This window comes from Salvelinus fontinalis, chromosome 17 (genome assembly GCF_029448725.1).
Source record: "Salvelinus fontinalis isolate EN_2023a chromosome 17, ASM2944872v1, whole genome shotgun sequence".
Taxonomy (NCBI): domain Eukaryota; kingdom Metazoa; phylum Chordata; class Actinopteri; order Salmoniformes; family Salmonidae; genus Salvelinus; species Salvelinus fontinalis.
Genome location: NC_074681.1, coordinates 6,817,113 through 6,831,352, shown reverse-complemented (window position 1 = coordinate 6,831,352; position 14,240 = coordinate 6,817,113).

Genomic DNA, 14,240 nt, shown 5'->3' with positions numbered 1-14,240 from the left:
TTGAATACTAAATGTTAGTCTAAAGGAAATGTGAGAGAATGTCTAGATGCTTTTATAGTGGAGATGAAGTTTATAAAAATTGCCTGACGAGACAGGGGCTTGCGCAGTCAGATGGAACGGAGTAAATAGGCATTTTAACGTCATTGATTTGACTCCCGAGTGGCGCAGCGGTCTAAGGCACTGTATATAAGTGCTAGAGGCGTCACTAGAGACCCTGGTTTGATTCCAGGCTGTATCACAACTGGCCGTGATTGGGAGTCCCATAGGGCGGTGCTCAATTGGCCCAGCGTCGTCCAGGTTAGGGTTTGGCCGGGGTAGGCAGTCATTGTAAAATAAGAATTTGTTCTTAACTGACTTGCCTAGTTAAAAAGGTTATAAATAAATACAATTTTGCTCGTGGTAACTTGTGGAACATACACGGTCTGGAATGCGGTTTCAACCAATCGGCATTGTATTAGACCAACCCTTTGTAGAAGTGATTTTACATCACTTGAGACGAGCAGAATCTTTTTTTTTAATACCACAGAGAGCATGACAATGAATGAGCACATGCTGCAGCACCTGAGACGTTTTGATTTCTATACAGGCAGGCTGTTGTTAAAAAAGACATTCGGAACTGTGCTAAAGTTGTCTACAGTGGCGACCCTTCATTCAGGGCAGAGACCCATATGTTTTGAGCCCCAACTTAAGCAAATAAACATATTTTTTGCCTTGTTTTGCATGTTTTTTTGCCATTAATTAATGTCACATCAGTTTGCAAACGGTGTAAAAAAAAATATATATATACAGTATATAATCCTTGGGTTAATAAAGCTGCATACAAACATGGTCTCTTTCTTAAGGCATCTCCAAAATGCAGGTGTTTGAGCTTAGCTCACTGATTATTTCTTTGGTGGAGGGGCAGCCAGCAGAAAATACAGAGCGTAGGGGTTGGTTATCTTCTCTAGTTGCACCGGGATTGGCTCAGTGTTCTGTCACTCATGGGGACACTACGTCACAGCCAAATCTACAGGGAGAGCTAGGCAGTTCAAACCCCCTTGGCTGCTCCCAGAGATTCACATTAGAAGTGCCCGTCCAAGAAGGCTCAAGTTCTTGGCCACAGATAGAATAATGTCAAATCTACTGTAGCTTTGATTGGACTGATCACGCCAACATCATACTTTCAAAATCTTAGCTAGCAAGTTAGACAAGCAGTCTTCATCATGAATCACATTGACAATCTACTGGCAAATCCTTGTCATATGAAGATAAACTATAGATAGAACTTATCAGTGCTCATCGGCCATTGGACATAAACATTACGCAACAAGTCAGAAATCGCAAAATTCAACAATGAGTGGTTTGGAAGGAATCAATGGCTAACTGCAAGTGTTGCAAAGCAATCACTATTTTGCTTCCACTGCCTGCGATTCAGTGGAGAGCGTGTGTGAATCAAGTCTGGGTTTAAGGATTTAAAACATTGTCTGAAAAGGGTATTTTTCAAGCTTAAAAAGGATAAACATTCACACGCAACACCATGGGCCTGAAAAGGTTGAATACATTGGCCATGCTGTCAATCCAGCATGACTTCTGCCACGGGAAAAAACGAGCTCGGATTGGGGAAATACGTTTTGAACATTCATCTAACTCGGAATTCCAAGTCAGGAACTCTGACCTCTTTCTAGATCTCCAACCTGAAGATCACTGACATGATTCGACCTTGTCCCCCCCCAACGAACATTCTAAGAGCTTTCATTGTCTGCTTATATGCCTCCGTTAATTATCCTATAGTTCTGACTTGGTGTACAGGGAGAATATTGGAAGAACGGCCCATGTTCTGTCGTTGTACCTTTCAAAAGTGCTGAACCAATAGTTGACTACTCGCTCATTAATGTCTTAATTGAAATTACAGCTTGCCTCTTTTCCGCTCATCGTTCCCTTTTGCCATAGTTTGTACATCTGAATTGGTTTCAGGGATGCAAACTGGTGAGCTCCCAAAAAGGTGATACTTTTTGTTGCACTGAAACATGCAAAAAAAATCCCTGCTAGGGAAAAATGCAGGTTTTCAGTCTCTGTGTGTAAAACAAAAATTGGTTAATGTGAATCTAACTCACAGCTAAAAAATGTAAAGAAAGCGATCCAATGTTATTTGTTGCCTCGACTTTACTGCAAATGACACTGATATTGCAGTTAGGAAAGAGAAAGGGGGATACCTAGTCAGTTGTCCAACTGAATGTATTCAACTGTCTTCTGCGTTAGACATGACAGCCTTTATAATAAAACGCTTGTGACCACACACATCTAAATATTGCACTTGGGGAAAAACATTTAAAAGTAGAATGAAACAAACATGCATTCTGTTTGCTCTATTATTGTGGTCACTATAGTAGACATTGATCAAGTGCACAAGGCTACATGTCTGCAAAAATAACATTCACCGAGTAAATTTTTTTTAGAATCCCACTCAAAGTGTTACTGTCAAGGTCAACAGAACAAAAGCAATATCTTTGGGCTACACTGCACATTATTACATTGTACACGTTCTGCCTGTGGACATCTGTTCTACAATATGCCAGCAGCAGAGCATGATACCCTTTGTTGGCATAATTGATCTCTTTCAGGCAGAGAGTACACCTGGCATATCCCTTTTCATCCATTGTATTGAAGAAGTGAGAAAGCGGGAAAGTGTGTGGTGTTCCTTTCACCTCTATAGTGGCATCCATCTTAAGTCAGGCCCAGCTCCAGCTACACTCGATCCCTGAATCCACTTGTTTAACAAGCAACGCCTCATTCTATCATTCTGAAAATTAACCACATACTGTATAGGGAAAATATTAGTAGTTCGTTCGTTAGCTCGTTAACATTTCACACATATTGCCAGGGTCCAGTAAGCAATTAACGCGTTGTAACTTGAGCGGCAAGGAGTCATATACTAGTTAATACTATAGCAAATTGGTTAGGTTACAAACGTCATCTCATATGATGTTGTACAGTTAGCTAGGTAACGTTCGCTGTCTGACTTTATTAGCCAGCTAATTTTCACACCATAAACTCAATTATTTCATCAGTTAAATTGGCTAATGTTAATGGATACTTCAATCCTGCTAGCAATATACTGTAACGACCCGGTATTGTGTTCTGTGTTTGTGGGTGTGTTATTGTTCTCATGGCTACTAGCAGGGGTTGAATATGTCAGGACAGATGGAAAGGTTGGGGGGGTATGATGGGTAATACCGCGGGATTTGGAAATGCATAAATAGGGATTACTGTCTCATTGTTCTCTCTCTTCTGTTCGTGCCTTGATCTGTTCCTATGAGAGTGACTCTTGACCCGACAGGGTAACATTGTGTACGTTCGGCATTTAGCGGCGTGGGTTGTGGCCGGAACAATAGCCCAGTTTATGAATAAACCTGTGTTCTGACCTGCACACCTAGAGTCCGTCTCTTTTCCCTTTATGACCCAGCCGGGTCATTACATTGGTGTCAGAAGTGCTTTCGAACTACGGGATCGTGACTAGGCGAGTTAGCTGTTCAGTATAGGCCGGGTTGGCTTTAGCGTGACTCGCATCTACGGTCATGTCGCTTGGGGCGAGGCGGAAAATTAAGGAAGAGTCGGACAAAGTGTCCGTTGTGGGCTCGGGGGTACCCGGTCGGGAGGGTCAGGCGGCGACTGCCGTAGGGAAGCTGGAGAGCCACATGGCGGGAGTTAAATTGTCAGTCAGCAAGATGGCAGAACTGGCGGGTTTTCCTTCGCATCGCTCGAGAGCTGACGTCACGGCGACGGGGATATCGACGTCACCGGGTGCGGAAATGGCTGGGCCTGCTAAGGTAAACAGAGATGGCGGCGACCTATTGCCATTAGCCACGGTAGCGGCTAAACTACCAAAGTTCAATGGACAAGGTAAATGGGAAGTTTTTTTCACTCAATTCGAGTTGTTGGCTAGAGCCGGGAGGTGGTCTGACGAGACGAAAGCGTTACAGCTTGCCCTGAGCCTGGCGGAGGAGGCGTCGGAATGCCTGCTAACGCTAGCCCCGGGCGATAGGGGCGACTACGGTGCGCTAGTGGAGGCATTGGGGGGCCGTTTCGGCAGCGACGCGCAGCCCAACATGCTGCGTATTGAACTGTGTAACAAAAAGAGACTTCAGGGGGAATCATTAAAGGCGTTGGCAAGTGGTATTCTGAGCCTGACCAGGCGGGCTTATGCAACTATGCCGATTGGGGTGCAAGACGAGCTGGCACGGGACAGTTTTATTAGAGCGCTCTCTTCCACCGAACTGGGTAAGCATGTTCAGATGGCGGACCCACCATCTCTGCAGGCTGCAGTGGAGATAGCCAGGAAGAGGGAGCTGATCTGGGGTGAGGGAGTGAGAGTGGAAGTCACCAGTCAACCAGAGGTGAGAGCAGCGGTGGCTGGGGTGCCAGGGGTCACAAAGCCAGAGTGGGTTGACGAGTTGGGCGGGCTGGTCAAGACTGCTTCGCTTGTCATGGAGAGGGGCTCCAGGCAACGTCGCAGTGTCAGCTCAACTCCTATTGTCTGCTGGGGTTGTGGCCAACCTGGCCACATTCAGCGGGAGTGTGGCAGATTCCCCCGTCACCAGGGAAACGACAACGGGTTCTCGCGCAGGGGGCAGCGCGGGCCCACCCCCCCGCCCCCGAACCCACTGTAAGCAAAGGAGGTACCCAGCAGCGCAGACAAGAGGGTGGGGTCCTGCTCCCCCAGGGTGTAGCTGCCGCCGTGTTTCCTAGTCCGGTAGTTGTGGTGGGACGTACCACCGTTGGGGACTTCTGCAATGTCGTCGTCAAGGTAGAGGGGGTGGAATGTTTGGCCCTGGTCGACACGGGCTCTACAGTAACCCTGGTGAGACCAGACATACTACCTGTTGGGGTGCGGGTGGAGCCGACCCATGTCCAGCTACGGACTGTCACGGGGGAGCTAGCCCCCATGTTAGGGAAGTGTCAGCTATCTGTGACTGTGGGGGGGAGAACTGTGGGGTGTCCGGTGTGGGTAGCAGCGGTGCAGGACCCCTGTATACTGGGAATGGACTTTTTGAAAAACTGTGGGGCTCAGTTGGACTTAGCGTCAGGTACTTTGAGGCTGTCGGGGGGGCCCACAGTGGGAATGTCGCCTTCGGGAGGGCCAGCAGGGGGCAGGGCTGTTCCTCCGTCTTCCTCCAAGCTTGCAGAAACTCCACCGGTCATCCCGGCTGCTCCCTTGGTCGTTGTGCCATCCCAGCAGCTGTCTCCGGCGGCGACGGCCTTCACTCCCCATCATGGTGCAAGCACAGGCAGCCCAGTAGCCCAAAACACACTGGCCCCTTCAACCCATCAGCCCGACGGGGGGAAGGAGGAAGCTATCGACGCCGTCGAGGCTGTGTGGCTGAAGAACTGTCAGGGTCTGGATGAGGGACAACAGAGACAGTTAAAGCAGCTGCTGTTGGACTTTAAAGATAGCTTCGCTTGGGGGGAAGATGAGGTAGGACAAACGCACCTAGTTCAGCACGAAATAGACACTGGGGACGCCCGACCCATTAAAATTCGGCCCCGTCGTATTCCCCTTGCCAGGAGGGAAGCAGCAGACACAGCTATTGTTGACATGTTGCGGGCTGATTTCATTGAGCCATCAGATAGCCCATGGTCCGCGCCGGTCGTCATGGTGCCTAAGAAAGGGGGTAAACTTAGGTTTTGTGTTGACTACAGGGGCCTAAATTCTGTCACCACTAAAGACTCTTATCCCCTACCGAGGATTGATGAGTCGCTAGACCACGTGAGAGGGTCCTCGTGGTTCTCCTCCCTTGATCTGCGCAGTGGCTACTGGCAGGTGCCCCTCTCGCCAGGGGCACGTGAAAAAACGGCCTTCTCCACAGATAGGGGCCATTGGCAGTTCAAGGTGCTGTGCTTCGGGCTCTGTAATGCTCCTGCCACCTTTGAGAGGCTCATGGACAGAGTGCTGGCGGGGGTTCCGAGAGACGAGTGTGTTGTGTACCTAGACGACATATTGGTGCACGGCACATCGTTTGAGGGGGCACTGGGGGCAATTAGGCGAGTGTTGGAGAGAATCTCGGGGGCGGGGCTAAAATTACATCCGGGAAAGTGCCATTTCATGCAAAGGGAGGTGGCGTTCCTGGGGCATCAGCTGGGTGGTGAGGGCATCAGCACGATGCCAGACAAAGTAGAGGCTGTGAGGGGGTGGCCAGTTCCAGGGGGAAAAAAAGAGGTTAAGAGCTTCCTGGGACTGGCATCCTACTATCGTAGGTTTGTGAAGGGGTTTGCGGGGATAGCGGCTCCTTTGAACCAGCTACTCAAGGAGGACACTGTTTTTCAGTGGACCGAAGAGCACCAGCGGGCGTTTGAGGCCCTCAAACGGGCCCTGATGGAGGCCCCTGTCCTGGCCTCACCAGACCCGAACCGTCCGTTCATCCTGGACACCGACGCAAGCAATGAGGGGTTGGGGGCTGTGCTGGCTCAGCGGGGTCCTGATGGGGAACACGTAGTAGCTTATTACAGCAGGACTTTTGATAAGGCTGAAAAACGCTACTGCGTGACAAGGAGAGAGCTTTTGGCTGTCGTGGCAGCAGTACGCCATTTCAAGTACTACCTGGGGGGCCTGCCGTTTGTGGTCCGGACGGATCACTCCGCCCTGCAGTGGCTTCTCTCCTTCAAAGAGCCAGAGGGTCAGATTGCCCGCTGGCTGGAGGAGCTACAACCCTACGACTTCCAGGTGGAGCACAGAGCCGGCCTTCGCCACAGCAATGCAGACGCCTTGTCCCGCCGCCCGTGTGCTGAGGATGGCTGTGGGTACTGCGCCAAACGGGTGGAGCGAGAGAGAGAACTGTGCAGGGAGGAGGGAGTCACCGCCACGGTGAGTCAGCTGAGTGTGACAGAGTGCCGGGAGCTTGAGGCTGTGGACGTTGGGGAGTGGAGGCGTCGCCAGGAGGAGGACGCAGAGCTGCGTCCTGTGCTGCGGTGGGTGGAAGAGAGAAGACGACCGCCGTGGGGGGAAGTAGCCCCTCTATCACCAGTCACCAAAGGACTGTGGGCTAAATTCACAGTCCTTAGAGTGGCTGAGGGAGTGCTCCAGAGGGGGTGGAAAAAGCCAGCGACTGGAGAAATTACGTGGCAGGTAGTGGTGCCCAAAAGGCTGCAGGGGAGCGTGTTACAGCAGCTTCATGGGGGAGTAGGCGCAGGGCATTTTGGGGTCTCCAAAACGTTAAAGCGCATGCGTAAAGGCTTCTATTGGGCAAGGCACAGGAGGGATGTTGAGGACTTTTGTAGGCAGTGCGACGAGTGTGCTGCTAAAAAAGGACCTCCAGGTCAGTCACACGCCCTCCTACAACAATTCCCAGTAGGGGAGCCCATGGAGAGACTGGGGGTAGACATAGTAGGGCCGTTTCCAACCACAGACAGCGGTAACAGGTGGATTCTAACCGCCATGGACTACTTCACCAAGTGGCCGGAGGCTTACGCTCTCCCAGACCAGGAGGCGGGGACAATAGCTGATGCGTTGGTGGGGGGAATAATCAGTCGGTTTGGGGTGCCACAGTCTATTCACAGCGACCAGGGAACAAACTTCGAGTCACGGGTGTTCTCAGAGTTGTGTAGACGGTTGGGCGCGGAGAAGACGCGCACTACTCCGCTTCACCCGCAGAGCGATGGGTTGGTGGAAAGATTTAACAGAACATTAGCACAGCAGCTGGCCATCGTTACCTCAAAACACCAGAGAGATTGGGACACCCACTTACCGTTTATTCTTATGGCGTGTAGGTCGGCTGTTCAAGAATCGACTGCGTGCTCCCCAGCACTACTAATGTTAGGTCGTGAGTTGCGCACCCCAGCCGAACTAACGTTTGGCCACCCTCCTGATAATGACGACGGGGTTTTGCCTGGCCCGAACTATGTGTGTCGTCTGCAGAACCGGTTAGAAGCGGCTCACACCTTCGCAAGAGAGCAACTCGAAAACGCAGGGGTGCGCCAAAAGCGCCACTACGACTCGCGCGCTAGGGGGAGGCACTTTGGAGCGGGAGAATGTGTGTGGCTTCACAACCCCACGCGCAAGAAGGGGCGGTGCCCAAAGCTGGACAGTGCATGGGTGGGGCCGTGTCTGGTGATAGAGTGGGGGAGGTGACGTACCGGGTGGAGGTTCCCCCACGGAGCAGGAAGGTGGTGGTCCACCGGGATCGATTGGCACCCTACAGAGGGAGGAAAACGGTAGGGAATGGGAGTGAGGGCTCTGATGTGAGCCCACGGGAACAGTCTAACGAGGAGACTCTAGCACAACCTGAGCCTGGGGAGGGGGCTGCTTCTTCGGAGGGCGCTGGAAATGACATTGGGGCAGAGGAGCGTTCTGGGGGGCCACCGCTGAGAGTCACGGGGAGGCCCAAGAGACTGATGCGACCTCCGGGTCGTTTTAAGGATTTTGTTGTGTAACCCTAGGGGCTAGGGTTTAGAAAGGGGGGGGGCTATGTAACGACCCGGTATTGTGTTCTGTGTTTGTGGGTGTGTTATTGTTCTCATGGCTACTAGCAGGGGTTGAATATGTCAGGACAGATGGAAAGGTTGGGGGGGTATGATGGGTAATACCGCGGGATTTGGAAATGCATAAATAGGGATCACTGTCTCATTGTTCTCTCTCTTCTGTTCGTGCCTTGATCTGTTCCTATGAGAGTGACTCTTGACCCGACAGGGTAACATTGTGTACGTTCGGCATTTAGCGGCGTGGGTTGTGGCCGGAACAATAGCCCAGTTTATGAATAAACCTGTGTTCTGACCTGCACACCTAGAGTCCGTCTCTTTTCCCTTTATGACCCAGCCGGGTCATTACAATACTTAATAATGTTAACAATACTTGTTCCACCACACTTTCTCCCTCAAACTTTCCAAATGCCAGTTGTTTTTCGGTTACAGCTCATGAATTACGTTTCATCACCTTCTCACCCCCCGTAGCCGGTAGTCAGGCGTCTCACCTAACGTTACCGTTCAGGGGAACGTGCTGCTGTAACTGACAAACTGCCTTCTCACCCCCCGTAGCCGGTAATCAGGCGTCTCACCTAACGTTACCGTTCAGGGGAACGTGCTGCTGTAACTGACAAACTGCCTTTCCACTCTCCCGCTCTTTCCAGAGCGCGCGCTGATTCTGTAACTAGCACATTGGTTGTCTCGTCTCTCTTCAGTCACGTGTTGCATTCTGTTGTTATGGGAACGGTTGGCTGAGCCTTGGATACGTTCGCAGACAGCCAATAGTGTTGTTGGGTCTGTAACCATGTTTACCACTGATAGTCTCTTCCCATTCCATTTCTTACAAAATCATCAACAAAAAGTCCAGTAATAGACCCATGTAATTCCAGTTGTTGTTTTGTTTGCGCAATGTGTGGTCTGTCGGGATATTGTCTATAAAAGTGTATTATTGTGATTGTATTTTCCTTCCTTTTTAGACCACATAGGCCTAATAAAACAACCAACCTTGTGTAGTGGCTTTGCTGTCAAGCATCTAAAAAAATCTTAGGCCTTCACTAGTGCCTTCTCATACAGCATATGATCAAGGCCTTCACTAGTGCCTTCTCATACAGCATATGATCAAGGCCTTCACTAGTGCAGTCTGATATAGCACATAATCAAGGCCTTCACTAGTGCAGTCTGATATAGCATATAATCAAGGTCTTCACTAGTGCAGTCTGGTAGAGCATATAATCAAGGTCTTCACTAGTGCAGTCTGGTAGAGCATATAATCAAGGTCTTCACTAGTGCAGTCTGATAGAGCATATAATCAAGGTCTTCACTAGTGCAGTCTGATAGAGCATATAATCAAGGTCTTCACTAGTGCAGTCTGATAGAGCATATAATCAAGGTCTTCACTAGTGCAGTCTGATAGAGCATATAATCAAGGTCTTCACTAGTGCAGTCTGATAGAGCATATAATCAAGGTCTTCACTAGTGCAGTCTGATAGAGCATATAATCAAGGTCTTCACTAGTGCAGTCTGATAGAGCATATAATCAAGGTCTTCACTAGTGCAGTCTGATAGAGCATATAATCAAGGTCTTCACTAGTGCAGTCTGGTAGAGCACATAATCAAGGTCTTCACTAGTGCAGTCTGATAGAGCATATAATCAAGGTCTTCACTAGTGCAGTCTGATAGAGCATATAATCAAGGTCTTCACTAGTGCAGTCTGATAGAGCATATAATCAAGGTCTTCACTAGTGCAGTCTGATAGAGCATATAATCAAGGTCTTCACTAGTGCAGTCTGATAGAGCATATAATCAAGGTCTTCACTAGTGCAGTCTGATAGAGCATATAATCAAGGTCTTCACTAGTGCAGTCTGATAGAGCATATAATCAAGGTCTTCACTAGTGCAGTCTGATAGAGCATATAATCAAGGTCTTCACTAGTGCAGTCTGATAGAGCATATAATCAAGGTCTTCACTAGTGCAGTCTGATAGAGCATATAATCAAGGTCTTCACTAGTGCAGTCTGATAGAGCACATAATCAAGGTCTTCACTAGTGCAGTCTGATAGAGCACATAATCAAGGCCTTCACTAGTGCAGTCTGATAGAGCACATAATCAAGGTCTTCACTAGTGCAGTCTGATAGAGCACATAATCAAGGTCTTCACTAGTGCAGTCTGATATAGCATATAATCAAGGTCTTCACTAGTGCAGTCTGATATAGCACATAATCAAGGCCTTCACTAGTGCAGTCTGATATAGCACATAATCAAGTGCCACTGGTTGCATTTACTGTACTTCAGAACTCATGCTCTCTCCTCCCTCTAAGTCTCCCAGACTTTAATTAAAACTAGCATGTCCACCCTCTGTCCCCAGGTGAGTCTGCTGAGCTATATAGCAGCACATCAACAAACCTGCCACTCTGTCCACCCTCTGTCCCCAGGTGAGTCTGCTGGGCTATAGAGTAGCACAACAAACCTGTCACTGTCCATCCATCTGTCCCCAGGTGAGTCTGCTGGGCTATAGAGTAACACAACAACAAACCTGTCACTCTGTCCATCCATCTGTCCCCAGGTGAGTCTGCTGGGCTATAGAGTAGCACAACAAACCTGTCACTCTGTCCCCAGGTGAGTCTGCTGGGCTATAGAGTAGCACAACAACAAACCTGTCACTCTGTCCATCCATCTGTCCCCAGGTGAGTCTGCTGGGCTATAGAGTAGCACAACAAACCTGTCCCTCTGTCCATCCATCTGTCCCCAGGTGAGTCTGCTGGGCTATAGAGTAGAACAACAAACCTGTCACTCTGTCCATCCATCTGTCCCCAGGTGAGTCTGCTGGGCTATAGAGTAGCACAACAAACCTGTCACTCTGTCCCCAGGTGAGTCTGCTGGGCTATAGAGTAGCACAACAAACCTGTCACTCTGTCCCCAGGTGAGTCTGCTGGGCTATAGAGTAGCACAACAAACCTGTCACTCTGTCCCCAGGTGAGTCTGCTGGGCTATAGAGTAGCACAACAAACCTGTCACTCTGTCCCCAGGTGAGTCTGCTGGGCTATAGAGTAGCACAACAAACCTGTCCCTCTGTCCCCAGGTGAGTCTGCTGGGCTGTGGAACTGTACAGCTGCACATTAACCTGTCACCCTGTTGTCAGCAATCAGCAGACAGTTCCCTGAGGAAGGATGCAACGGTCAAGACTGTCAATAACCAGATTGTGGGGATGACTAAATGCAATAAAAGGAGTGTAAAATGTTTTAAAACAACATTTTCATTGCCTGTTGGTCTTCACATTTTCACAATTGTGACTTAAATCAACACAACACAGAGGTTATGATTCAAAAGTTTTAAAAAAAATCAAGTATCGTGTCCAGGGTGAATAAATGTTTTATTTATATCAGACATCCCAGCGGGTTTGGCTGGCAGGGATGGTCTTGTCCCATCACGCTCAAGCGATTCACATTGGTGCGGCTGGCGTCCGGGTTAAGCGGGCATTGTGGCAAGAAGCAGTTTCGGCTCGGCTGGGCTGTGTTTCGGAGGACGCATGGCTCTCGACATTCACCTCTGAGTCTGTACGGGAGTTGCAGCGATGGAACAAGACTAACTACTAATTGGATATCACAAAATTGGTGCGAAAAAGTGGTATAGTTTAAGTATTTATAAACCTTGGAGACAATTGAGACATGGATTGTGTATGTGTGCCATTCAGAGGGTAAATTGGCAAGACAAAAAGTTGTAAGGTGCCGTTGAATGTGTTACGGTAGTAGGTGCCAGGCGCACCATTTTGAGTATATCAAGAACTGCAACTCTGCTGGGGTTTTTCAACACTAAGTTTCCTGTGTGTATCAAGAATGGTCCACCACACAAAGGACATCGAGCCAACTTAACTATGGGAAGCATTGGAGTCAACCTGGGCCAGCATTCCTGTGGAACGCTTTTGACAACTTGTAGAGTCCATACCCCGACGAATTGAGGCTGTTCTGAGGGCAAAAGGGGGTTCAACTCAATATTATGAAGGTGTTCCTAATGGTTGGTACACTGTATCAAAGACTGAAGTATTTCAAAGATTGAAGACTGTATATCAAAGATTGAAGAATGTTATTAGTCCCCAGGAAGAGTAATGGGATACTTAATAAATACAAACAAGTGCATATCAGTAGTTGAATGTATCAGTTTGTAAGAATGAGTGGTTACAAGACATGTAGACCTTGCAAACACAGAAAGAAGGGTGCTCCACAATCTTTGTTTAACAATGGCTAAAAGTCACAGCTGGACAAGGTCAAAAATAAATTGTTATAGTTATTGAGGAATGCTTGCTGTTGCTAGCTAATTTGTCCTGGAGTATAATCAGTGGGTTTTTATTTTATGCACAAGATCCTCTACTCCGAAAATTAATCCACAGATAAAGTTAGTTTCAAGTAATCTCTACTCGTTCAGACTTCTTTGGAATGAATACGGCAACGAACTTCAAAGTGTATTACCACCACCATCTGGACTGTAGACCTCCGGTCATCTTTCAATCACACACGTGGGTATATGCTCCTCAAAACCAGAGGAGAGAAGTACTTTTATACCACTGTGCTCCTAAATATACCCCCCCAAAAAAACTACCCAAAGTAGTACTTTACCATTTATATTTTGGCCAACTTTTAATTCACTACATTCCTAAAGACAGTAACAGTTTACTCGCTACATTTTCCCTGACACCCAAAAGTACTAAATACATTTTCAATGCTTAGCAGGACAGGATAATGGTCCAATGCACAAGTATCAAGAGAACAACCCTACTGCCTCTGAACTGGCAGACTTAAACACAAATGCATCCTTTATAAATTAATGTCTGAGTGTGCCCTTGGCTATCAGTAAAAAAAATAAAAAAAAAGTGTGGTCTGCTTTTCTTAATATAAGATATTCAAAATGGTTTACACTTACTTTTAATACTTAAGTATATTTAGAACCAAATCCTTTTAGACTTCCTCAAGTAGTATTTTCCTGGGTGACTAACACTTTTACTCGAGTCATTTTCTATTAAGGTATCCTTACTTTTACTTATGACAATTGGGTACTTTTCCGGCCACTGATCAAGCGTCACAAATAGAAGCAAGTTCTATTTTAGCGGCTGGGTACGCAGACCCTCGTAGACGCGCGCAAGCAGTGTTGGTACAATGATTGAATAACGTGTACATTTATTTAGCAAAGCGAGCGGTGTGGTCAGCGTGTCAGGTCCAAATCGGTGACGAAACAATTATTTTTTGGTTTTTAACCAGGTAGGCCAGTTGAGAACAAGTTCTCATTTACAACTGCGACCTGGCCAAGATAAAAAGCAGTGCGACAAACATATTTACTCCAGCGATAAACAGGAAAAAAACATTCAACAGCTTCAAATATTTTACTAAGTTACAGTTCAAAGTTAAGTCAATTTAAATACATTCATTAGGCCCTAATTTATGGATTTCACATGACTGTGCAAGACTGAAGCCATGGGTGGGGCTGGGAGGACACAGGCCCACCCACTGGGGAGCTAATCAATACCCCCCCCCCCCCACAAAAAAAGGGCTTCATTAAAGAAATACTTTGAGCACCCCACCCACATTCTCTAAAATGACTTTGGAGAAGCCTTATGGTAGAGAAATTAACATTAAAATCAATGGCAACAGCTCTAGTGGACATTCCTGCAGTCAGCATGGCAATTGCACACTCCCTCAACTTTAGACATCGGTGGCAAAACTGCACATTTTAGAATGCCCTTTTATTGTCCCCAGCACAAGGTGCAGCTGTGTAATCATCATGCTGTTTAATCAGCTGCTTGATATGCCACACCTGTCTG